We start from the raw sequence: 26,408 nt of genomic DNA, 5'->3' as shown, positions 1-26,408 counted from the left end.
CAGTGTGTATGAAGAAACGCATCAGGGGCTTCTCAAATCAGAAATCCTGGGTGACCAGCCAGGTCCATTTAATCCTCAGGGACGCACCACTGCCTTCAGGTCAGGTTATAGAGCTGTTTCAACATGTCTCGAGCTGAACTTTAAAAAGGGATCAACAATGCCAAAAAGGCATACAAGAGAAGGATGGAGTCCCATTTTGCCAACAACAGACATTGGGAGCTCTGGCAGGGTCTGCAGACCCTCACAATCTTAAAAGCCTGTGGTGTGACACCAGGAGTAAAGCGTATCTTCGGTAGAGGAGCTCAACAGCTTCTTCGTTGAATCACCCCAGTGACACTCAGCTGCCGCAGTAACCCCCACCCCCTTCCCCACCAGGCTCCAGTAGCTCTCCACTAACTGGATAGGAGCACGGTGTGAGGAGTAGGCTCCTGGCTATGAATTCCAGGAAGGCTGCTGACCCGGATGGAGTACCAGGCAAGGTGCTCGGAGCATGTGCCCACCGAGCTGTGCATCATCTTCTGCAAGATCTTCAACCTCTTATTGGCCCAAGCAGTCATCACCACTTGCTTGAAATCTTGAACAATCATTCCGATTCCCCAAAATAAATCGTTAACCCGCCTTAATGACTACCGCCCTGTTGCTCTCACACCTTTCATCATGAAGTGCTTTGAGAGGCTGGTTCTCAAACACATCAGAGACTTTCTCCTCCTCGACTTCGACTCCCACCAGTTCGCATACCGGGTGAATAGGTCAACAGAGGACACATTGTAGGCACAAGGAAACTCAGGGCAGTAAAAAAAAAAAAAAAAAAAAAAGAGAGAGAGAGAGCATTGCAGCCAAGTGGAGACTTTGGAGTTCATACTGCAGCACCTGCCCAGAGAGAGGCTAAGACCTAGAGTCTCCCGTAGTTACTTTTTGGCATGTGGAAGCCCATTTTATTCATGAGGAGACTGAGGGCAGTGAGCAAAGGGGAATACGGCAGCAAAATGGAGAGTATGGAGTCTGAAATAAAATGAGCAGAACTCAATGAGAGGGTTGTTAAACTATAAATGGACCTGGATTATGTCACAGGAGTACAAACATGCCGTTATGATGCCACGTGGGGGAGGTGCAAAGGAGTGGTGGGCGTCTGTATCTGGCAGGGTGAGTCGGCGGCAGCTGGCAGAAGACATGCCCTTAATGATGGTGCTATTCAAGCTGTCGCCAAGCATTTGTCCTCGCACAGAACCATAACATGGAAACTTTTTAGCAATCTGCGTTCGAGTGTTCAGAATGTTAGTACTTTACCATTTGAAAACCGAAAATATTGTCTGACTAGAGGGTAATGTAAAATCCTCATCAATCCGTTCTGGCATAGTTTTATTTGTTATCTTGATATGTTGGGATATGTAATGCGGTATATATTCTTATGCTTGGAGTTAATGTGTGTTTGTCTATACGAGTGTGTGCATGTGTCACTATTTGCATCTGTCTATGAAAAGGCATAATTGTCCTAGTGTCAGTTTTCGTGGGCTTGTGTCTGTACATTTGTGTGTGTGTGTGTCCTTGCTACTTGTACATTTGTATGCATACATTTTTGTGTATGTGACCATGTGTCTAGGTCTGTGTGACTGTACATTTGTGTGTTTGTACATATGTGCATCTGTGAGTACATTTTTGTGCCTGCGTGCCTGTTTTGTACATTCTTCTGTGTGTATACATCAGTGCAGTATACACGTTTCTATTTGTACAATTCTATGCATTAGTGTGCGTGTGTCCATGTATGCATCTGTTAGTGTATGTACGTCTACATTGGTTTTGTGTGTATTTGCGTGTTTCCGCATTTGTTTGCACATCTCCAGTCTATCAGTAGTACTCGGTAAGCTGTCCGCATTTCCTGTTACTCATCTTTCTTGTGTGCATGTGTGTGCGCGTAACCTCACGGCCCTTTCCTCGGGTACCTGCTCATGTTAAGGTCGTTAAGTCGCACTCAGGATGTTTTACGAGGCGTCTACGCACCATGTTTCCTCTCAACCTCTGTGTCTCACACACCCACACGCACACACACATGGCTATTGACAATTTTTACAAGCATAAGTGTGCTGCGTGTTGTTTAGCACTAGGCGAGCGGTTGTAATGGTCTGTCACCTTGAAAAAGCCTCACCACATCAACAAATGAATAAAAATATGGATTGCTTGTAAGGTAATATCTGAGAAGGAAACATATCGATTTTTAAATGTTATACAAGAGATACTTGAGAGATGAGGTGAAAAAAAACAATCCAAAGGTAAAAAAAAAGTGCGTAAGTCACAACTACTGTACCATTTTTTTTAGTTTTCGAACATTTTGTCCAGAACACTTGATTTTTGCCCATTATCCATGCGATGCTTGAGATATCTGAGGTAAAATATCACAAGTTGTCATATGTTGGTTTTAAGATGTCATTTAATCAGATGATGTAAACTTTGAGGAACTATTATGGTTCTGAGCACAAATGTTTTTGAATAACATCCATGATGGTCTTACACACGCAAGTAAAACATTTCATGCAGCACCGTGCATTTCGTCAACAATGCTACCATCTGATCATCTTGTGCTTCACAGAAAGAACTGCATTCGACTTCTTGCTTCCTGTACTGTCCCACACATTTGAGAGGAGGACCTTCAGACAGGTAGGAAGTCAAATCAAGTGTTTAGAGAAGTGCTAATAATGATGATGAATGCAGATGGAGGTGATGAAAACACAGTTAATGGTTACGGTGCTGATGATTGGCATAAGGCTGAAAATCATGATGATGATGATGATGTTGATGGAGATAATAATGGCAATGTTACCATGATCATGTTGATGATGGGTACCACGATGTTGACGATAGAAATGATGATGATGATGATGATGATGAAGTTGATGAAAAAGACAATGATGATCAAAATAATGATAACTGTTAGAAGGATAACATTGATGATGATAATGACAATTCTGGGAGCAATAGGAGCAAATAATTATGAAGCTCAAGATAATGACGATAGCAACATCTATGAAAATGTTGACGATAATGGTGATAAACCTGACGATTATGCCGATGCCAGAAATGACGATTATAAGGACAATGATTTGAAAGATGGAAATTATGGAGATGATAATGACGAATGTGGTGATGACGATGATGATGATAGGGATGATGAAAATCATGATAACGATGATGGAGCTGACCATGACAATGATGAGGAAAATGACAATCAGAATCTGTCTGGATCAAGAATAAATGACATTATGACCATGTATGGGATGATATTGACAAGAATGAGATAAGCAGTCACTCACATTTGAAAAATGTATGGGTGTGGTCAGTCATGCCCGCAGATATAAAGTTATGGGTGTGGTCTATCAGTCATGCCCGCAGGTACGATACGATAGATTACGGTGGTATCCATTGTAATCCATTGATGAAAGCTAGCAGTAAATGATCTATATCTTCCAAAAGCATGGAGAGGGGAAAAGTTTTCAACTTCAAGATAACACGGTACTACGGGAGAAAATGACCATTCACATTTAGATATATGGACAGACTAGTCTAACGTTAGAATTTAGAACCAGTCAAAGTAAATCACAATCTCATACTTATTATAGTTAGATACTGAAAAATTACCTGTGTTATATCCCAGAAATCTTTTCAGTGTAACTGAATTTCCTTTGACATGGCTCATGATGTTGATGACTTTCAAAGTAAATGAAGTAAGTGAAGGAGCTCGGAAACTGTGCTTTTGGCATCACTTCGGAAGAGGCTCAGTACAGTTAACTTGCATTTCCTGTTTTCGGGTGAGTACTGATTGTTTACGATCAGGCTTCTTTTGTTACCAAGGTTTATGAAATAAACACGTAAATTAATGTCAAGATCAATGTTCCCTCTAATTTTTTACCTGTCTGAGCAAACACACTCAGCCCGTGAGCGGCCCCTTTGACCATTGTGAGCAACATCAGATGTATGCACTGTGGTCAGATCAGTGTCATACATTGAAGTTACAGTGAAGAAAATAAATATTTGAACACCTTGCTATATTGGAAGTTCTCCCATTAAGAAATCATGGAGGGGTCTGAAATTTTCATCGTAGGTGCATGTCCACTGTGAGAGAGGTGATCTAAAAAAAGAAAAATCCCGAAATCACAATGTATGATTTTTTTTAACAATTTATTTGTGTGATTCAGCTGCAAATAAGTATTTGAACACCTGAGAAAACCAATGTTATTTGGTACAGTAGCCTTTGTTTGCAATTACAGAAATCAAACATTTCCTGTAGTTGTTCACCAGATTTACACACACGACAGGAGGGATTTTGGCCCACTCCTCCACACAGATCTTCTCTAGATCAGACAGATTTCTGGGCTGTCGCTGAGAAACACAGAGTTTCAGCTCCCTCCAAAGATTTTCTATTGGGTTTAGGTCTGGAGACTGTCGAGGCCTTGATATGCTTCTTACGAAGCCACTCCTTGGTTTTTATGGCTGTGTGCTTCGGGTCATTGTCATGTTGAAAGACCCAGCCACGACCCATCTTCAATGCTCTGACTGAGGGAAAGAGGTTGTTCCCCAAAATCTCACAATACATGGCCGCGGTCATCCTGTCCTTAATACAGTGCAGTGGCCGCGGTCATCCTCTCCTTAATACAGTGCAGTCGCCCTGTTCCATGTGAAGAAAAAGACCCCCAAAGCATGATGCTACCACCCCCATGCTTCACAGTAGAGATGGTGTTTCTGGGATGAAAGTCATCATTCATCTTCCGCCAATGATGACCAAAAAGTTCAATTTTGGTCTCATCTGACCACAAACCTTTCTCCCATGACTCCTCTGTAACATCCAAATGGTCCTTGCCAAACTTTAGATGGGCCTTGACATGTCCTGGTTTAAACAGGGGAACCTTCGGTGCCATGCATGATTTCAAACCATGACGTCTTAGTGAATTACCAACAGTCACCTTGGAAACGGTGATCCCAGCTCTTTTCAGGTCATTGACCAAGTCTTGTCATGTAGTCCTGGGCTGATTCCTCACCTTTCTAAGGATCAAGAGGTTATATCTTGCATTTGGCTCCACTCCGATTGAGATTGACCATCATGTTTAGCTTCCTCCATTTTCTAATGATTGCTCCAATAGTGGAGATTTTTTCATCAAGCTGCTTGAAAATTTCTCCGTAGCCCTTTCCAGCTGTGGGGAGTTGTACAATTTTGTCTCTTGTGTCTTTGGACAGCTGTTTGGTCTTGGCCATGTTACAAGTTTGAGTCTTACTGATTGTATGGGGTGGACAGGTGTCTTTATGCAGCTAATGACCTCACACAAGTGCATCTGGTTCAGGATAATACATTGAGTGGAGGTGGACTTTTAAAGGCGGACTAACAGGTCTTTGAGGGTCAGAGAACTAGCTGATGGACAGGTGTTCAAATACTTTTTTTGCAGCTATATTACACAAATAAATCATTAAAAAAATCATAGATTGTGATTTCTGGATTTTTCTTTTTAGATCAGCACCTACAATGAAAGGGTTAGGGTTAGAGCTGTGTTTCTCAGTGATAGGCCAGAAACCTGTCTGATCGAGAGAAGATCTGTGTGGAAGAGTGGGCCAAAATCCCTCCTGCAGTGTGTGCAAACCTGGTGAACAACTAAAGGAAACTTTGACCTCTGTAATTGCAAGCAAAGATCTACTGTACCAAATATTAACATTGGTTTTCTCAGGTGATCAAACACTTATTTGCAGGTGTATCACACAAATAAATTGTTTAAAATATCATACATCGTGATTTTTGGATTTTTCTTTTTTCACAGTGGATGTGCACCTATGATGGAAATTTCAGACCCCTCCATGATTTATAAGTGAGAGAACTTGCAATACAGCAGGGTGTTCAAATACATATTTTCTTCACTGTACATGCATCATTCAAAGATTCAGATTGGAGCATTTACATTCCCATCAGAACATTTCTAAGAACAATTTTGTGTTTTTGCAAACTTACAATGAAAATGTCAATAAACAAAAAAATACATTGCTCACTAAACCAAGCCAACTATGAACTATAAGTTTAAAAGGTCACTTGCAACTTTGTTTCATTTTTTTTTAACACATAATGATATCCCTGTCTGTTTTTCTTGGTGTAAAACTGTACTTTCTACTTTGGCTTCATACCAGACCTTTTTTACTCAAAGAAGAAAAAAGATCATCCAGTTTTGCCACTTCTTCTTCTATTATTCACATACCCCGACATTCATTAAACCAATAGCACTTCTTTTTTTCTTTACTTTTACCATTATTATCGAGAGAAAACACAAGCAGCATGTCTAACTCTTTGCTCTACATTGCCCAGACTGTGAATGATGTTTGTAATTATGAGTGTAACCCTTTAAGATCCGAGGGAGGGCGGAGTCAGGTAAACTACCAGGAGACGGTGTGCTTCCGTGATGAAAAAAAAAAAAGTCAGGTTGTGGTTCACTGCACTGGATTGGTTTTCATGTGCGCTGAGAATGTCTATGTTTTTCTATTCGTAACTAATTTCATGCGCGCGATTTTTCGTGCTCGACTGTGCAGATTTGTGAGTGCGATGGCATGCGAGCGCGATCGTGCCCATGAAATCACAATGACTGGATAAGGACGATCATGATGACAGTGATGAGTGGTGATAATGACAAGTGTGATCATGATGATGATGATTTTTGAAAACTATGATGTAATTTGGGACTTCGATGCATTTTAAGGAGGCATTTATTCTTCTGTTGTGATGACTCAGCGCTTGAGAAAAAAAAGCCCGGCTCTGGGGTAGCCCCTACAGAAAGTAGGGCATCAAATCTTTTCATTCAACCCCCAATGGCACTGTCTTTTTCTGATTGGACCCGAGTTTTGAGTTGGAGGATTTGTGGTGCACAGCTTCAACGAGTGGGAGACATTCCCAGAGAAGATGAAGGACCAAGTTCTCTGCAGGAGGCGGGCCCAAGGGGATTACACGGATCAATGTAGGAAAGCGAGTGAGCGCATCCGGCAGGTGTAGTCGGCCAATCCTGGCACAGGGGCAGACCTGATAATTTTCCCTGCCAGGCAATTAAGCCCCAGAGGTGTTAGTGCGCTTTAGCAGGAGAGCTCGTTAGAGGATCTCGTCGTTTTTTCCTCCATCTTAATCGCACAGCTTCCCTTTTATTCTGTCTCGTCACTCACTTGCCCTACAAAACTCTTCCACCTTAGTTCAGTGCAACACAGTAGTAATGCCATTGCTAACCATGTTACATACATATATTAAACTTTTCACCACCTTTTGTCTTGGGCCAAAGAGCTCCATGAAAGACACTTTATTTTATTTTTTATTTCGTGTTAAAGATGAACTAAAGCTGTGTTTCCACCAACGGTTCAAGGAATATTTGAAGGGCTCAGATGCAACACCAGCTAAATCCATTGAGTTCTTTTGTGGTAAATCATTATTTTTTTTATTTGGAGAGATGTACAAAGAGGTTCCTATTTCAGTACTCATGGAAGCTGATGAGCCAGGGAATAAAATGAGATTTTCACAAATCAAAATTTAATACTGAAATCAATTTTCCAACAAATGTATCATTTTTACGTGCAAAATCTGCTTAATCCCATCTTTGCCATTTAACAAAAACCTCTAAATCACAATTAAAAATAAAAATGGTGTTGTTGCATCAAATTAGCGTAAATAATCTACTGAGCAGCAACACGGTGGATCAGCTGTTACCTGCTGGCCTCACAGTTCTGAGGTCCGGGGTTCAATCCCGGCCCCGCCTGTGTGGAGTTTGCATGTTCTCCTTGTGCCAGCGTGGGTATTCTCCCAAAAACATGCAACATTAATTAGACACTCTAAATTGCCCCTAGTTGTGATTGTGAGTGTGGCTGTTTGTCTCTATGTGGCCTGCGATTGGCTAGCAACCAGTTCAGGGTGTACCCTGACTTCTGCCCATTGACAACTAGGATAGGTTCCAGCACTACCACGATCCTTGTGAGAATAAGAGCCTAAGAAAATGGATGGATGGCTATGAATTATGTTGAAGACATTCAAATAAGGTGAAATATACCCTGTACAACTTTAAAGTTCAGCGAAATAAGAAAACCCAATAATCGTAAAAAAAAAAAGATGTCCAGTTGAGTTCGTCCATTGTGTTTTGAAAAGTTGTGCAAGTTCAAGATATCAACAGGGTTTTGCTCTTTAAAAATCTATCCATCTTCCGAGTCGCTTATCCTCACAAGGTTCACAGGATTGCTGGAGCCTATTCAAGCTGTCATTGGGCAGGAGGCAGGACACACCCTGAACTGGTTGCCATCCAGTCGAAGGGCCATGGGTCACACTCACTATGACCCCTAAGGGCAATTTAGAGTTGGGATGTGGGAGAAAACCCACGCATCCATGGTGAGAACATGTAAACTCCACATTGGCGGGGCTGGGACTTGTAAAGCAGATGCTCTAACCAGTGGGACACCATGCCACCCTCAAACAAATTATGTATTTTTGCAATGCTCAAGTCCGAAGAGAGAGATCTCCGACCGGGAAACGTAAAAGATTTGATGTGACTTCTCACAGCTTCCTTTCTAGCATTCTGTTGTTCTGTGTTGCGAGCTCTACCACAATTTTCGGACCTATTATTAATCGTAATAGCTTTTTTTTTTTCAACAACATACAAGAATGTTAATGATTTTTTACAAAGATACAATAGTTGTTGGGGGGATGAAAATCATCGCTCACATCGAGATGATTTCAAAATATCCAGCTTTCATAATAAGAGCATAATAATTGAATGATAGAAAGTGCTCATAACATAATACAGAAAATTCTGGGGAAGGTTGCCGAGAAAAATGTAACCTTTGTCTTGTCTTCCTTTAGCATACCGTACTTGATCGTGAGATCCCTCTCTCGTTGTTTGTACACATCCGCAACTTCTGCACGACAATGCTTGACTTTTGTTATGTTGAGATGGAAAAAAATTCTCGCATCTTGCTCCTCGTTTGTTGAATAAAGCTGCTGCTTTTTCGGTCAAGGTTTCGCCCGCACACAACGAGACCCCTCTCTTGTTGTTGGTATACATCCGCAACTTCTGCCCGACGAAGCTTGACTTTTATTATGATGAGATGCAATAAAACTCTCGCATCCTGCTCCACGTTATCTTTTGTTGAATAAATCTGTTGCTTTTTCAGCCAAGGTTTTGCCCGCACACGATGTCTTCTTGTCGACAAGCAATCCTCGGGAGTTTTAGCATACCCGCTATATTGAGCTTGTTTTTCCTTAAAATGGGTGGACGTCTGTCTTTCCAAGATTGATTCATTCATTTCATCGAACATTTCCGTGACTTTGGAGCAAAGAAGCACAAAACGAACAACAAAGCAGCAAAGGGTTACGAGTTGTAGATGATCGCTTTCTCGGCAGTGCGGCTTTTGTTAGCACGTAACCTGGAATGCATTTCCTATTGGTGCAGTGGAAGTAACACCGTTTGAGGAAATCCTAGAATGCTGGTGATTCCACTCTGATGAAAAATTCTGTTTTGTCATACATGGTCTATAGGGTTTTTTGGGCGGTTTGATTTGACCAGCTTGTAAATGTTATGAAGAGGCTCGGGTCTGCTATCTCAATTATGTCATTTAGCTGTCTTTGCGTCTCAACTCTTCATTAAATTCTTGGTACATTGTTGTTAGTTTCTGGAGCTTAACCAATGGTCTATTGTGCCTGTTTCTTATGGTTTTGGAGGGTTAGGTTTTGGGGTTACCAGGAACCTTAAGTCCTTGATACTTGTGGTTCCAGGAACTAAACCTGTGCCCACTTTATACATTGAATTAGAATTTTAATTCACATGAACATGAACTTCCATTTAAATTTTCAGGAATCTTTTTTTTATTAAGTTGAATAAACTTGTGGACAATTTTGAGCACTGTTTGGTGAGGTATTAGGGGCCAGGGGTTAGGGAAATTTTGGGCTCTAGGGTTAGATTCCATGTCTGACTTTGGTGCAGGCAACGTGGGTTAACTTCCCGCTCAGTGTAGTTATGTGTCCTGCGACTGGTTCTGGGTGCAGTCCACCATATGTCCAAATTTAGCTGTGATGGGCTGCAGTATTCCCATACCCTTGTGAGGATAAATGGGTTGAAAAAATTGATGGGTCAGTCTTCTTCTTCTTTTCCTTTCAGCATGTCCCGTTGGGGGTCGCCACAGCGTGTCATCTTTTTGGGTTAGTCTAACGAAACAACTTTTATTTGAATATTTTTACAATAAACCTGCTTTTCCATCTAATTGTCCAGGAACTTTTAGCTCTCGGTATTTGTAGTTCCTAGAACTAGAACGTCTGGCCCTTTTTGTCATTTTTTAATGGTTTGCGTTAGGGAAAATAGTTTATGGTTAAAAGCCATTAAAGTGACCTTATTTAAATGTTATTTTGTGTTAAACATGACTTTTCAATTAAATTATCAGGAAATTTCTTTACTTGGAACTTTCAGTTTCTGGAACTAAACTTCGAGCCCTGGTGTCTTTAATTGCTAGTGTTTGAGTAAAGAATTTGGTTTCGGGTTAGCATCCAATAAAGTTGACTTCACATTCAAAAGTTCTCTCATTGAAATGTCTAGAAACATTTTGTTCATGGTAGTTGTTGTTTCTTGAGCTAAACCTGTGGATCATTGTGTGTATCATTTTCCTGGGATAAGAGGATTAGAGGGTTGGAAGTATGGGCTCGGGTTACAGGGTTACCAAACAAAGTTTGTTTTGATTTTATTTTGCATCACAGCTGCTTTGGCACCTTAAATTACAGGAACCTTTAATTCTTGGAACTTGTATTCCCAGAAACAAAATCTGTGGCTCATTATTTACCATTTTCCAGCCTTTTTCACTTTAGAAATGAGTGCTCTTCCCTGATTAATTACCCTACTATACATTTACATACTACTCCCTACATTCTAAACACTCTGCAGTCCTCCGAAGGTTCCAGGGTTAAATTCATGAAGTGGAAATGCACAATATATATATTTTTTTATACCGGGGATGACAGTGCTATTTGTCATCCATTGTGAAGTTACTGCTTGGTAACAATGTCTTCGTCCTCGCAGTTGTGTCTCTGCCTGCTAACACCCTGAGGACCTCAGTGTCTTCAGTTCTGGGTGGATTCCTAACAGTACTCTCTTACACACAAACATCAAGACACATGGACAAGGAGGAAGGGTGGGTTGCTGGTCCAGGACAAATTGGAAGCAAGCGGCTCATTTACTCGCAGACTCTGCAAACAAGTGCAAGGACTCCCCAAGGGCGTTCCTGCATAAATAATTACTCCGGGAGACTTCCATTTGTGACGCTTGCTAGTTGGACATATGCGGATCAGTTTGGCCGCTTCCTTTGGGGAGGTGGAGAGTCCACAGTGAACAACAATGTTGAACAGTTAAAATACCTCATACTGTCTGGAAGCCAGCTTTGGTGAGGAATGATTTCTCTCTGGATGACAGGACAGTTGGTGTATGAATGCCCAATTGGATGAAGGGTAGCAGTTTCAGATTAGGGTTGAGGGGTAGGATTAGTTATTTTAGGGCAGTTAGGGTATTAGGGGTACGTTTTACCAATAGGATGACTATCGATTAAGGTAAGGTTAAGGGATAATGTTGATGGGTAGAGTTAAGGTTGGGTTGGAGGGGTTTCATTAGGGTTCAAGGGTATCATTTAGGATTGGGGTGATAGGGATGGAAGTAAATTCAAGGCAGATTTATGGTGGTTAGGGCTTTGGGGTTAGGTTTCGCACTGGGATTAGTGAGGTGATGAATCATGTTAAGGCTGTGGGCAAGGTTTTAAGTTTAGTGTTAAGGTTAGGGTTAAATGGGAGAAAGCTCTAGTTAGGGATTATGGGTTCCAAAATATTATTAACACTTAGGGAAGGGGGGGGTTAATGGTTAAAAATTAAGGTTTCCCTAGAATGCTATGCTAATCATCCATGGCCTTCAGTCTATAAAACAGTTACTACTGTTATGAGCTGATATTTGCCGCACCCTTTATCGCTTCAATAAAGAAAATTCTTTTCAAGCTTTGATTTACTTGTTACAGTCATCTTTAGGCTCTTATTTCTTTACTCAGTATTATTTAGCCAGAGACGAGATAATCACGGCGGTCAAGTTGCGAGCAGGGAAACGATTATGCCATGCTGTGCTGACAATCACCGCAGCCATAATCCTTTTTTTTTTTCTTGTATCCACTCCGACCTCAAATTGTGATGTGTCACATTGTGTTTGGTGCCCCGGATTTAGATATGCTAAGCAAACACATCCAGGAGAAGGTGCGCTCCTGAATGTAGAGGCGGGAAATGTGACGCTCCGGGAGGGAGGGATAGGGGTAGACTGTTGTTAAAATGGCAAACTCCTCTCCAAGTGGAACAGATGGCGGGAAAGGAAGAGTGGAGTTTTTTTTTTTTTTTTTATAACTTCAAATGTTATCATGCCGAATGCACACCACGCTTAAGCTAATGAGCAGGGGGGCAGCATTGTGGGGAGGTTGCGGAGAGGGGAGGGGGTCGCTTTGTCTTCCTCTGTAGTTCTTCCATTCGCTCCTACTGGCAGTTTTTCCCGCAAGCCCACGCTCGCAGCGGAAGCCTGGAAGCTTCAACGTTATGTAAGCGCACACGACCGAAGCAGACAAAAGAAAGCAAAACAAATCCGTCCGCAACATAGCAAGTAAAATACGGTCGCCCGGGGGAGCTAAATTTAGCACAAGTGTTTGGGTCACAAATCCCATAATTGTCCCGCTTGGGGAGATTTCATTTGCACATCAAGGAAAGCCAGGACTGCAGCAATTGCGGCACAGCTCCAGCCACAATCTGTTCCCTGAATCAGATTTTATTTGCAGTTTCTTTTTTTTAACAATTGGGCCATCAATCATGTCCCCAATATCATTAGACTGTTTTGAGGAAATCTTTTCCTCATAACTTCTGTCATTCTCAGTAAAAAGTTTTTTGTTTTTTTTTACCATTGTATCATTTTTGAGAACACAGGGAGCTAGTTGTTAGCACATCTATGAATTTCACCAACTTCAACTTTCACCTTCCTGTGTTTTGTTGAAGTAGATTTCTCTGAATACTCTGACTTTCTTCCACATTTTATTCCAAAACTCAAAATCTCGGGTGGGCAAACTTGACAATTAAAATTAAATTAATTAAAATTTGAGAGGCACATCCGGTCACAAGCAAATGCTTGCATATAAAAAAATAAGCAACCAAAAGAACATTGCAGAGTTTGTACTTGGATTTACAATACAGTATAAAGTGAACTGTGTTGTTTTGTTGATCACTTTTTTTTTTTTTTTTTTTTTGCCAGTGCATTAGTTTGGTATTAGTTTTATTGTGGCAGGAATATCACTTCTCCACTACAAACAAAAAGCATAAGGTTAACCGTATCCATTAACCCTAAACCTAATGTACACCTCACAAGTTAGCTATATCAATATGAAACAGTAACTTAAATTTTGGGTTTAAAGCAGGAACTAAGTGCAGAATTAACATGACAACAAAGTACAGTAATTACCTAAATATAAACAAAGACACTATTCGCAATATACTTCTCTAAAGACTCTTAACTCATAGATGGATACATTACATAGATGGATGCTGATGGTGCTCCATGTGTTTGTGCATGTGTGTATGAAAATGTGAAAGTAAGTGGCTATTTGAGAAAACCTGCCATTGCTGTTCGCAAATACCTGGAATCACTGTCTTTCAAAACCAAAGACCAAGTCTGAAACCTTGGTGTTCTGATGGATTCTGACCTGACCTTCAACAGTCATATCAAATCAATTACTAAAACTGCATTTTACCATCTGAAGACCATATCTAGACTGAAGACTTGCATGTGTTAAGTTGGCCAGGAGAAACTCATCTATGCTTTTATCTCAACGAGACTTGACTGTTGTACTGATCTTCTGACTGGGTTCTCCAAAAAGAGCATTAAACAGACGCAGCTCATTCAGAATGCTGCAGCTCGGGTTGTGACCAGAACACAGCGATCAAAGGATATAACTCCAATTCTAAAGTACTTTTACTGGCTACCATTCAGTTTTATAATATATTTTAAAGTTCTGCTACTGGTCTATAAATCACTAAATGGTTTAGGTCCTGAATACATGAAAGAAATGCTAATGGGATACAAAGCCAGTAGGGTTCTGAGATTGACTGACTCAGGTCTAATAATGGAGCTCTTGTAGTTTTTCAAATGTTTTTATGTAGCGCATTAAATCACGTCAAACACATTGTTACCTTGTGTATGTAATGCGCTATACAAATAAAGTTGCTTCCCTTTGCTTTACTATTCGAGCCTCATAATTCCAAGGTTCATGGTTCGAATCTAGTCTCAGGCTTTCTGTGTGGAGTTGGCACGATTTTTGGAGTATCTGAAGAAAACCCACGCAATCACGGGGACCTGTGCTTGTGTTTTTTTTCTCCAGATCCTATATGTTTCATCCCACATTCTAAAATCATGCATGTTAGGGTCATTGAAGCCTCTAAATTCTTCTTAGATGTAAAAGTGAGTATGAATGATTGTATGTATGTGTCCTGGGATAGGATGGTGACCAGTTTAGGGTATACCCTGCCTCTGGCCAATAGGCTCCTGGGATATGCTCCTACTCACACATGACAATTCAGGACATGCAGGTAGTGTTTAGGTATGGTGAGCAGAGATCGAAGGTCTTTTCATTGAGCATTTTATAGGTAAACATGGACCAGTCACTTTGTCTGTGTAAAAATATTCCAGGCAGTTTTAGGATATTCCATTGCAGCTCCTTAAAGGTTCCTTCTGATTTTGGAAGGTTCGGTTTGGTTCTTTAGTTATGAGCCATTTGGGGGATCTTTGGGGTTTGAATTTGGCTTGTTATCGTTAGCTCTGATGGATTATACTTGGGCCATATAGGGGTAAGAGGGTTATGGTGTTTAGGTTGTAGAGTTATCTTTAAGAGAGCTCTAGTTGGGGTTAACATGTTTAGGGTTCTTTTTCTTGGGATGGAGTGGTGATACTTGGTATTAATGGGGTAGGATGAGGGTTTTAGGTTATTGTTAGGGCGATTTGAGTAAATGTTTCAGGTTGGGGAGTAAGGGGTATGGCTAGTTCTATGGTTACGATCAATTGGGTTTTATTGGATTCAAGGGAATTTGGGTTATGGTGGCAGGTAGAGGAGTTGGATTTTTAGGGTTATGGGGGTTAGGGTGAAGATTTTATTCTGGGTTAGTTTTAAATGGTTAATAATAAATGTGTTATAGGTTAGGTTAGATTAGTGGTTAGGGGATTTGGTATTTTTAGGCCACTTTATACTCACGCCGTCACACAATTGACAATGGTCGAATTGCATCACGTGACCTCCCCATTGCCCCGTGTAACACCTCTGTGTAGTTTGTGCGCAGCCTGGCGTGCACACGTAAAAAAAAAAAAAAAAAAAAAGTTGGTGCTCAGAGCTGCAGAGCTAATCTCTTATGATTGGCCCATTTTAGACACATGTTGTGATGACATAATCACCGCTTGTCCCGGCTCCACATACCACCTACGCCGGCGCCTTTTTCAGCATAATTGAACATATCATCTGGTCATTTCGGTCCAGTTGTTCCACGAGACGCACTTCCACAGTTGCCATTATAGTTGCTTTCTTCCTTGTTACAGAAAGGAAAGTAAAAACGGGTTGTGAAAATGACCAAAATGTGCTGAGGAAAATGTACGCTGCGTTGTTTTAGCCAATACCAGCCATAGCGACACCGCTGACTTGGAGAAGAACTGCTGCACATTTTCATAACTCCACACGTGGGTTGTGTTCAAGTGTAAAGGTAAACTACGCATGGAAGTGCTGCAGTGATTTCAGTGTGGTCGTAGATCGCACGTGTGCAGAGAGACCTTTTTTTGTTGGTGAGTATGGTCAAGTTTAGGATTATGGAGTTAAGGTTGGACTATAAGATTAGTCTTTTTTTTTTTTAATTAAAGTAGGTCTCGGTGATCCCCCACTGGGTGTTTTAAGAGACATGGAAGGAGACATCCATCCGCCGTTGTGTCTCTAGTCTGATAAACAAACTCTTCCTCTCTTTGCTCCATTTTCTCATCAGAATGTTTAATTTTAGTTCAGTGACGCCATCGCTCGTCTGGCTGCCTAATCAACTTTATTTTGTTATCCACATAATTAAGAAATGTCTTCAAAGCTCCTTGTGTTAATCCGAGCAAGGCAGAGATGAAAAGAGCTTTTGGACCAGTGCAGACGCGGAGATTGTTTGTGACCGGCTGAACCCGACACCATCTGTGACACCCAGACGACCCGGAAGGTTCCGCTTCGTTTGCCGCTTGTGGAAAGGTCTGTAATGAGCCGTTGAACTCTGCGTGCTTCCCCGCTTACGTCAGCTCAGAGTGGGTTTTCCTCCAAGCTCTCTTGCTCTTTCTGGTTATGCAACAGCACCACTGTGTCACTCTGATGTTCTCACCGGAGCGTGACACCGCCGCGTTCGCCCGACGTCGACCACCGTTCAACATTTTTACTGCTCCATTTTTTTACTGCTACTGTCAAACAAGCTGATTTCTGTGGGATTATGCCAACCCCTTTGAGTGGGGTGGCCCCTCACATGTCAGAATGTGCTGTTGCAGGACAACATTAGACACATAGCATGTGTTCTGTAGTGGGCAAATACTCCATAAGCTCTTCTGCGTCCGTCACTATAGAGAATTCCTTTTAAAAAGAGTTGTCAATCAGTCAGTACAGTGGTCTTTTCTTTGATATGCAGTAGTCAAATTTTCTGCATCAGTTACTGCAGTAGACAGCAGTTCACAAAAGGTGTGCATCCGTTTTTACAGTGAACAACTGAAAAGGATTTTTCCTGTTCATATGGATGAGTTTTTCCTTCATTCAATACAATAGACAGCTGTGCAAATCCTATATTCTTCTGAAGGCGAGAGCTAATGTTAAACCGGTATTCACAAGTAGTTTTCTTCCATTTTTCTAAGTCAGTTCTGCATCAGTCCCTGCAATGAACAGCTATTCAAAAGCTGTTTACTTCAAAATGTCGGAGTCTAAGTTATGCTTCATTCACATGAGTAGATACCAATTTACATTTTCTGAATATACACATCCATCCATTTTCTACACAGTTTATTCTCACCGAGGTTGCAGGTATGCTGGAGCCTGTCTCAGCTAATTGTGGGCCAGAGGATAGTACATCCTTAACTGGTTGCACATATAAACAGACAACCATTCATATTCCTATACACACCTACGGGCAATTTAGTCTCCAATCAACCTACCTTTCATGTTTTTGGGATGTGGGAGGAAAGCACAATACTCAGAGAAAACCCACACAGGCACAGGGAGAACACGCAAGGTCCACACAAGGAGAGGCCAAAGTTGAACCCAAGTCCTCAGAATTGCGAGGCACATTTGCTAACCAGTTCCCTTGCATATACGATTAAGTCAAATTAGTGGATCATTCACTACCATGTACAGCTATTTATGAAGTTGTTCGTCTTTGTAAGGATGAGTCAGGGTTGCGCACAGACTCTGCTGAGCCATGGCGGCACCCACATTTTTGCCTTGTATCTGCTCCTTTGTGCCTTATTTTCACACCGCATATTTATTGCACTGTGTGGTGCCCATTTGAGCAGGTGTTGCTTATTAGTACCACAATTTCATGGAGCAAACATCAAAGAGTAACATGAGCAACAATACTTTAAAAAGGCATTTTCTTTTAAGATGTTTTCTCACTTTAACATCATGCGTCCACCACCACCGTTGGCCTAGTAAAAATAGTACTGAGTGAAGTTTTCTTTATTTTACATTCACCCATTCCTGTCATTGAAAATCAGTGATGTGTGTTTATTTTTTTTTAGCATTGTTGCCCTCTTTCTTGGATGTGCCACCTGAACAAGGAGCACCCAAATACCAGGAAAACTGAAATGGCGAAAAACAGTTTGATGCTATATATCCCAAATTCATTACAACACAAGTCTCAATCTTTGCTCATGTACATGTAACATGTATCATATATTTAGGAACAAAGTTCTAAATTCACTTGGGGTCTTTAACTGTTCTGCTAGCTTAATGCTAATATGTAATGTGGAATACCATAGATGCACGAGTAGAAACTAGCATAGATGTTATGATAATTCTAATCTGTCAAATGACTGATCCTTTAAAACACACTGAATGGAAACATGTACAAATGGAGGATATAAAAATACTCTCAGGGATATATTCTTTCTGGTCTGTAGAAATCACCAGCACACAATTTTAAATTTTGACTTCCATGTTTACTGTGAAACCCCATAAAAGCTTTCTCTTTAATATCTTTGCTGTAGCTGGTGTGCCAATGATAAACTGTGATATCAGAATCAGCTTTATTGGCCAAGTGTATAAAAATACATAAGGAATTTTTGTCCGGCAGTCAGTTCTGCCCTGGTAAGACATTCATTCAGAACAAAGTACAAAGAACAACATAACAACAAGAACAAAGAACAAGAAAAAATTATGTTTATAGGAACTATTCCTTATAAGATGTAAAACCTCCATTTAGAACAGGTAAGAGCTAAGTGTGTTAACGTCCCACATTGTGTTAAGCTTGTACAGAGTGCCTTTGCCCATTTGCGGTTGTCAATTGTGCAAAGGGAGCAGTTTAAAGAGACAAATCGTGCGGTCTACAAAATAAAAATAAAATATAACTATATATATATATATATATATATATTATATATATATATATATATATATATATATATATATATATATATATAACTATATATATATATATAATAATAGGGGAGAGTGTAGCTCGACAGCATAGGATGGTAGTATGTAGGATGATTCTGGTGGTGGGTAGGAAGATTAAGAAGACCAAGGTAGAGCAGAGAACCAGGTGGTGGAAGCTGAGAAAGGAAGAATGTTGTGCGGCCTTCCGGAAAGAGGTGAGACAGGCTCTCGATGGACAACCGAAGCTCCCGGAAGACTGGACGACGACAGCCAAGGTGATCAGAGAGACAGGCAGGAGAGTACTTGGTGTGTCTTCTGGTGGGAAAGGGGGGAAGGAGTCTTGGTGGTGGAACCCCAAAATACAGGGAGTCATACAAGAAAAGAGATTAGCAAAGAAGGAGTGGGATACTGAGAGGACTGAGGAGAGGCCAAAGGAGTACATCGAAATGCGGCGTAGGGCAAAGGTAGAGGTGGCACAGGCTAAGCAAGAGGCATATGAAGACACGTACACCAGGTTGGACATGAAAGAAGGAGAAAAGGATCTCTACAGGTTGGCCAGACAGAGGGATAGAGATGGGAAGGATGTGCAATAGGTAAGGGTGATTAGGGATAGAGATGGAAATGTGTTGACTGGTGCCGGTAGTGTGCTAAATAGATGGAAAGAATACTTTGAGAAGTTGATGAATGAAGAAAATGAGAGAGAAGGAAGAGTTGAAGAGGCAAGAGTGAAGGACCAGGAAGTGGAAATGATTACTAAGGGGGAAGTCAGAAAGGCATTACAAAGGATGAAAAATGGGAAGGCAGTTGGTCCTGATGACATACCGGTAGAGGTATGGAAGCAATTTGGAGAGATGGCTGTGGAGTTTTTGACCAACTTATTCAACAGAATACTAGCGGGTGAAAAGATGCCTGAAGAATGGAGGAAAAGTGTTCTAGTTCCCATTTTTAAGAACAAAGGGGATGTTCAGAGCTGTGGGAACTATAGAGGAATAAAGTTGATGAGCCACACAATGAAGTTATGGGAAAGAGTAGTGGAGGCTAGACTCAGGACAGAAGTAAGTATCTGCGAGCAACAGTATGGTTTCATGCCTAGAAAGAGTACCACAGATGCATTATTTGCCTTGAGGATGCTCGTGGAAAAGTACAGAGAAGGTCAGAAGGAGCTACATTGTGTCTTTGTGGATCTAGAGAAAGCCTATGACAGAGTACCAAGAGAGGAACTGTGGTACTGCATGCGTAGGTCTGGTGTGGCAGAGAAGTATGTTAAAATAGTACAGGACATGTATGATGGCAGCAGAACAATGGTGAGGTGTGCCTTAGGTGTGACAGAGGAATTTAAGGTGGAGGTGGGACTGCATCAGGGATCAGCTCTGAGCCCCTTCCTGTTTGCAGTGGTAATGGATAGGCTGACAGATGAGGTTAGACTGGAATCCCCTTGGACCATGATGTTCGCAGATGATATTGTCATATGCAGTGAAAGCAGGGAGCATGCAGAGGAACAATTGGAAAGATGGAGACATGCACTGGAAAGGAGAGGAATGAAGATTAGCCGAAGTAAAACAGAATATATGTGCGTGAATGAGAAAAGTAGAGGGGGAAGAGTGAGGCTACAGGGAGAAGAGATAGCGAGGGTGGACGACTTCAAATACTTGGGGTCAACAATACAGAGCAATGGAGAGTGTGGTCAGGAAGTGAAGAAACGGGTCCAAGCAGGTTGGAACAGCTGGCGAAAGGTGTCTGGTGTGTCATGTGACAGAAGAGTGTCTGCTAGGATGAAGGGCAAAGTTTACAAAACAGTGGTGAGGCCGGCCATGATGTACGGATTAGAGACGGTGGCACTGAAGAAACAACAGGAAGCTGAACTGGAGGTGGCAGAAATGAAGATGTTGAGGTTCTCGCTCGGAGTGACCAGGTTGGATAGGATTAGAAATGAGCTCATTAGAGGGACAGCCAAAGCTGGATGTTTTGGAGACAAGATTCGAGAGAACAGACTTGGATGGTTTGGACATGTTCAGAGGCGAGAGAGTGAGTATATTGGTAGAAGGATGCTGAGGATGGAGCTGCCAGGCAAAAGAGCGAGAGGAAGACCAAAGAGAAGGTTTATGGATGTGGTGAGGGAAGACATGAGGGCAGTTGGGGTTAGAGAGGAAGATGCAGGAGATAGGCTAAGATGGCAAAAGATGACACGCTGTGGCGACCCCTAACGGGACAAGCCGAAAGGAAAAGAAGAAGAAGATATATAATACTAATACTGGTTGGACTGGAAGGATGTGAGTGTCCTAACATGGCATAAGGCAGAAAAATAGCAGGGTCAATGACTTAATTGCTAGAGAGAAAAAACTGTTCCAATGCCTGGTACTTTTGACGTTCATTGATCTTTATCGCTTTCCTGACGGAAGGAGTTGGACGAGCTGGTGGCCAGGATGTGGAGGATCCGAAAGAATCCTGCCTGCTCTGGACCTAGCGTTGCTTGCAAGTCCTCAAGTGTGGGTAGCGTGGTACTGACGATCCGTTCAGCAGTTTTTATTGTCCATTGCAGTCTGAGTTTATCCTTTTTTATGGTGGGCCCAAACCAGACTGTGATGGAGGTACACAATACTGATGGGATGACCGCTGTGTAGAACTGTCTCAGCAGCTCTTATGTCAGGCCGAGCTTCCTCAGAACCCGCAAGAAATACATCCTTTGCTGGGCTTTTTTGAGGATGGAGTTGATGTTCGTCCCTCACTTCCGGTCCTCTGAGAGTGTAATTCCTAAGAACTTGAAGGTCTCGACAGTTGACACAAGACAGTTTGGCAGCCTCAGGGGCAGCTGTGGTGAAGGATGCCTCCTGAATTCCACAATCATCTCTACAGGCTTTAGAGTATAGGATAGAGTATAGCGGGGGATTGCTGTCTTCCCTTTCACAAAGCTGCCATTTTGCCTTTGTGATACACTTTTTGTTGAGTTCCGTGTCAGATGAGCATATTATTTTGTGGTGAGAAGGGACAGAGGGGAGGCCCCCACATGTCAGAATGTGCTGTTGTAGGATCTTCCTGATGAAGTCGTTAAGAAGTCATTAAGAACCCATTAAGAGCCATTAAATCGGCGAGGTGGCGCCTGGCGTTCTGCGTGCACCGGGCGTCAGGAAAACTTGTTAATCATACCATTTATTCGCTCCCCCGGCGTGTAACTGTAAATATCGGCGCCGTGTTGTTGTTGTTGACTGTGCATGCTAATGAGTGTCGGTATTAGCTTCACGTCTCTTGAGGGAGAGGCTAATACTCATACCCGATCGCCTTTAGCAGTGGGAAACGACGAACATTCATCCGCATGGTGGAGGAGAAAAGGCTCACTTTCCACATTTCTTTTTGTGTTAGTCAGAGCTTGGTTGATATTTAGCGAATGAATCAATAACTATGATGGGAATCATTCAAAAGCTTTGTATTTCTATAAACATGTCAAAGTTGTGAATCAGTAACAGTAGTTGTCCTGCGTATGTGTCAGCCAGAGTTGAGTTCAGTGGACAGCTATTCAAAAGCTATTTGCTTCCCTTTGCATGAGTTACAGCTGTGCATCAGTCAACACAAGGATACGTAATCAAAATCAGTTTTCCTCCGAATGCAATTGCATATTAGTCACGACAGTGCAAAATTATTCAAAAGTAGTTTTCTTTTTAGGAATGAGTGAAAGTGCCAGGGCAGTCACATTGGACCAGTATTCAAAAAGGTCTGCATCATTCAAAACAGTGGACAGCTATTCAAAGATATTTATCACCTCTATCAAGGGTGTCAAACTCATTTTTTGTTGCGAGCCACATTGTAGTTATGGTTTTCTTCAAAGGGCCATTAAGATTGTGAAACCATGAAAATGTATTAACACATGAAATTTATGAACTAGTTTTGGAATGAACGGTCGTGGTTTTTCAACTATTGTTGATGCTTGGTAACACAAATGCTTTCAATATCTCAACGTTATCATTTATGATATGACAATTTGAAATTTTGGTACTGATTTGAACAAAAATCATGATCATACGATTTGACCTCACTTCTTGTGGACGGCGAGATCTGGCACCCGGGCCTTGAGTTTGAAACCTGTGATCTATATGTTTTAAATTTGTGCACCAAAAAGTTGTCCATCTGAATTACTCACTACACTTGAACAGCTACTCAAAAGCTGTTTTTCCACATCAATCTATAACAGTTGAGGGTTTCAAAAGCATTTTTTGATAGATACGTAAGTCCAATTTGCACATCAGTCACAACACATCTAATGGACTGCCACCCACTGGTGGGCCCGTTATACTCATTGGCGCTGTGTAACCTGTGGGGTGTTTGCTAATCTGTGTGTTTTTCCACGTGATGGTCATCCTCCACAGTGGAGAGCTCTTATCGGAAGTCATTAGGCTTCCCTCCACGCGGCCGGCCCGACTAATTATCTCCTCACGCACAAGTCAAGCCTGCGAGACTGCCAGTTAGCTCATTCCTGGATTGCCTCTTTCACAGAGTTTCACACAGTTTTCGTATGAGAGCTATAAAAGTAAAGCCGGAATGTATTTGTCTCGATCTTTTACACACAACTATGCAAAGCGGGACACTGCCATGTTTGGGTGAATTCGATAGCTAGATAAAATGGTCCAACAGCGGCAACTGCATAAAACGTCACACCCCTGTGTGTGGATTTTTACGATCGCCTTTTCCACAGCTGTCGTGTAACCTTTCTTGCGCCCCTGAAAATACCTTAGAGGATGGGAAATTTGTCATCTTTGATCCCCCACTATGTATTGCTACTTTAAAATCTGGCCCAATTGATGTGGATTTTTTTTAAGATGATGTTGATTCCCAGATATAAGATAAATGCAGCCCTATGGGGGCACAAACCAGTGCAATCTGTAGGCCGGTCCCAAGCCTGGATAAATGCAGAGGGTTGCGTCAGGAAGGGCATCCGGAGTAAAAACTGTGCCAAACAAATATGAGCGTTCATCTAAAGAATCCCATACCGGATCGGTCGTGGCCCGGGTTAACAACTCCCGCCCCCGGCACTGCTAACCTGCAGGGCGTCGGTGGAAATTCAACTACTGTGGGTCGAAGACAAAGAAGAGGAGGAAACCGGATCCAGCGTCAGAAGAAAAAGAGGAATGCACAGAGCCTACAACTGAGTGCAGGGACTTTGAATGTTGGGACTATGACAGGAAAAGCTCAGGAGTTGGTTGACATGATGATTAGGAGAAAGGTTGATATTCTGTGCATCCAAGAGAGCAGGTGGAAAGGTAGTAAGGCGAGAAGTTTGGGAACAGGGTTTAAATTATTCTACCACGGAGTAGATGGGAAGAGAAATGGAGTAGGGGTTATTTTAAAGGAAGAGCTGGCTAAGAATGTCTTGGAGGTGAAAAGAGTATCAGATCGAGTGATGAAACTAAAATTTGAAATTGAGGGTGTTATGTATAATGTGGTTAGCGGCTATGCCCCACAGGTAGGATGTGACCTAGAGTTGAAAGAGAAATTCTGGAAGGAACTAGATGAAGTAGTTCTGAGCATCCCAGACAGCGAGAGAGTTGTGATTGGTGCAGATTGTAATGGACATATTGGTAAAGGAAACAGGGGCGATGAAGAAGTGATGGGTAAGTACGGCATCCAGGAAATGAACTTTGAGGGACAGATGGTGGTGGACTTTGCAAAAAGGATGGAGATTGCTGTAGTGAACACTTATTTCCAGAAGAGGGAGGAACATATAGTGACCTACAAGACCGGAGGTAGAACCACGCAGGTAGATTATATTTTGTGCAGACGATGTAATCTGAAGGAGGTTACTGACTGTAAAGTAGTGGTAGAGGAGAGTGTAGCATAGGATGGTAGTATGTAGGATGATTCTGGTGGTGGGTAGGAAGATTAAGAAGACCAAGGTAGAGCAGAGAACCAGGTGGTGGAAGCTGAGAAAGGAAGAATGTTGTGCGGCCTTCCGGAAAGAGGTGAGACAGGCTCTCGATGGACAACCGAAGCTCCCGGAAGACTGGACGACGACAGCCAAGGTGATCAGAGAGACAGGCAGGAGAGTACTTGGTGTGTCTTCTGGTGGGAAAGGGGGGAAGGAGACTTGGTGGTGGAACCCCAAAATACAGGGAGTCATACAAGAAAAGAGATTAGCAAAGAAGGAGTGGGACACAGGGAGGACTGAGGAGAGGCCAAAGGAGTACATCGAGATGCGGCGTAGGGCAAAGGTAGAGGTGGCACAGGCTAAGCAAGAGGCATATGAAGACACGTACACCAGGTTGGACATGAAAGAAGGAGAAAAGGATCTCTACAGGTTGGCCAGACAGAGGGATAGAGATGGGAAGGATGTGCAATAGGTAAGGGTGATTAGGGATAGAGATGGAAATGTGTTGACTGGTGCCGGTAGTGTGCTAAATAGATGGAAAGAATACTTTGAGAAGTTGATGAATGAAGAAAATGAGAGAGAAGGAAGAGTTGAAGAGGCAAGAGTGAAGGACCAGGAAGTGGAAATGATTACTAAGGGGGAAGTCAGAAAGGCATTACAAAGGATGAAAAATGGAAAGGCAGTTGGTCCTGATGACATACAAATAGAGGTATGGAAGCAATTTGGAGAGATGGCTGCGGAGTTTTTGACCAACTTATTCAACAGAATACTAGCGGGCGAAAAGATGCCTTAAGAATGGAGGAAAAGTCTTCTAGTTCCCATTTTTAAGAACAAAGGGGATGTTCAGAGCTGTGGGAACTATAGAGGAATTAAGTTGATGAGCCACACAATGAAGTTATGGGAAAGAGTAGTGGAGGCTAGACTCAGGACAGAAGTAAGTATCTGCGAGCAACAGTATGGTTTCATGCCTAGAAAGAGTACCACAGATGCATTATTTGCCTTGAGGATGCTAGTGGAAAAGTACAGAGAAGGTCAGAAGGAGCTACATTGTGTCTTTGTGGATCTAGAGAGAGAGTGAGTATATTGGTAGAAGCGTGCTGAGGATGGAGCTCCCAGGCAACAGAGCGAGAGGAAGACCAAAGAGAAGGTTTATGGATGTGGTGAGGGAAGACATGAGGGCAGTTGGGGTTAGAGAGGAAGATGCAGGAGATAGGCTAAGATGGTAAAAGATGACACGCTGTGGCGACCCCTAACGGGACAAGCCGAAAGGAAAAGAAGAAGAATAAGTTGATTCCAAGATATGGCAGAATAAAATTCAAACAACCGATTAATCGTATTATTAATTTAAAAAATATATAATGAAAGAAATCACTTCTATTTTGGTATCTTAATTCTTACAACAATGAAGATATGAATTGCAGATCGAACATTTTGATTGTTTTACAGTAATTGCAATATTATAACAATACAGAAACAATAAATATTTGAGGACAGTTTTTAATCTCTGGCGACAAGTCTGACAATTCAACACAGACATGCAGTATTTTTGGCCAATCGTGGGTTTCAAACACGTGTCTACCTTTTCATTTGTAAAACGTTCATACAAAAAAAACAGGCAAAACATATGAAAAAAAAAAAAAAAACAAAGACAGACAGACAGTTGATTAGATGAAAAACAGCTTCATTGGATTCAAGGGAGATCTCACACATATTTTTGTTGTTCTTGAAGTTGATCTTGTAGAGTGTCCCAAAGTCTTGTAATTCACCATTGAAGGGACAAAAAACTCTGAATTTAGGTAAACAATATAACATTTTACATTACAAGATGTTGTACACTGGACAAGCAGCAGAGAAAAGTCATGAGAAGGGTTTTAAACGC

The 26,408-nt window shown here is 41.8% G+C and overlaps 1 protein-coding gene across 5 annotated transcripts in view; it reads left to right on the top strand.

Moving 5' to 3' along the window:
* LOC133514209 (RNA binding protein fox-1 homolog 3-like) overlaps positions 1 to 26,408 on the top strand; it is a 485,672-nt gene that overhangs the window by 55,107 nt on the left and 404,157 nt on the right. For all 5 annotated transcript variants that reach the window (XM_061845706.1, XM_061845705.1, XM_061845703.1 and 2 more), the window contains exon 3: positions 2,585 to 2,652. The gene's annotated coding sequence lies outside the window, so the exon portion shown is untranslated. The remainder of the gene's footprint in view (positions 1 to 2,584; positions 2,653 to 26,408) is intronic.

The sequence above is a fragment of the Syngnathoides biaculeatus genome, chromosome 16 (genome assembly GCF_019802595.1).
Source record: "Syngnathoides biaculeatus isolate LvHL_M chromosome 16, ASM1980259v1, whole genome shotgun sequence".
Lineage (NCBI taxonomy): Eukaryota > Metazoa > Chordata > Actinopteri > Syngnathiformes > Syngnathidae > Syngnathoides > Syngnathoides biaculeatus.
This window is presented reverse-complemented; position numbering and strand designations above follow the sequence as displayed.